Here is a 1,257-nt window from a genome sequence, read left to right on the forward strand (position 1 = left end):
TATCAGTGCACACCCCGCTGCAGAGTGAAAATCTTATTCAGGTTAAGTTTGCTTTGTCAGGGTAAGTCAGAGAGTAACAGTAGCAGAGTTTTCAGACGGTCTGACAAACTTTTTGGTTTTAAAAGGATGGAAGCTGGAATGGAAGAATGATAAAAGCTAACTTTTAAGGTAATCCACTTTTTTATATTTGTAGCTTCTCGTTGTTAGAACATTGCGTATGGTTGAAGTTTTTTGTAATGAAGCACATGGTCTTCTCTCATAATTTAAATAATTGTGTATGGAGCCAACTGCACATAGGAGAGTTACTTCGATAAATTTTGGTAACTTCTCTAGGTGTGATAACTCTATGAAAAGGTTTGTTTATGCTATTTCCTAATGAAGCACAAACTTAGTCTTGTTTCGTATTTATCAGTCGGTAAAATTAGTTCCCCCATTTTCATTCACTTTCACGAGCGTTTGCACATCTGCATTGCACAACTCAAGCTGTGTACTGAGAAGTAGTTATGAAAAATGGTAAGAACCGTCTTGCATTGCACATCCCAAGTGCGGCAAAGGAAATATGATTTTTGACACATCATTGTTCCTCATACCAACAAGCTGCAGAGTAGAGGACCGTTCCGTGCGTGCATGTAGGGCAATAAATTTAATTACCGTCAAAGTTCATGTCCACTGTAAGGAATGGTGATTGTCAGATTGTATCTGTAAAAATTATATCAGTTATGAGTTCAGAAGATTTCAGTAAATTCCTAGCTTGTGAACTTTCAAGCAGTTTAATCAGAAACGCAGATCGTTAAATTTTATGATCATTTTCTGTGCAATTACAGTAACAGTTCTGGTACAGTGATTGTTTGCAAGACTAAAGATAAAATATTAGCAATATTCAGGGCCTATGTTTTAACCCGAGTCGTTGTGTTCTGCATTCAGATGCCGTACGTAAATTTCATTGAAAACGGATCGCTTTATCTCAGACAAATTATTTGTCTGAATTTCGCATTTTGTAGCGTGAGTTTCACGACTTCCGTTCAAGATTAAATTTACACATAGTTCTGTTTCACTGCATTGAGATTTACGTATTTCGACATAAAAAAGGTTTTACACATTTCTCACATACCAACTTGACATTTACACGAACACGAGTTTAAATATACAAGCAACTTTCAACATTTGGCACCACATGCCTCAGACTGTGTGATATTCGCTATTTTTGACTTCATTAAAACAGCAAATACGAGTAGTTAATACTTTCAGCCAGAAGGC

The sequence above is a fragment of the Schistocerca cancellata genome, chromosome 10 (genome assembly GCF_023864275.1).
Source record: "Schistocerca cancellata isolate TAMUIC-IGC-003103 chromosome 10, iqSchCanc2.1, whole genome shotgun sequence".
Lineage (NCBI taxonomy): Eukaryota > Metazoa > Arthropoda > Insecta > Orthoptera > Acrididae > Schistocerca > Schistocerca cancellata.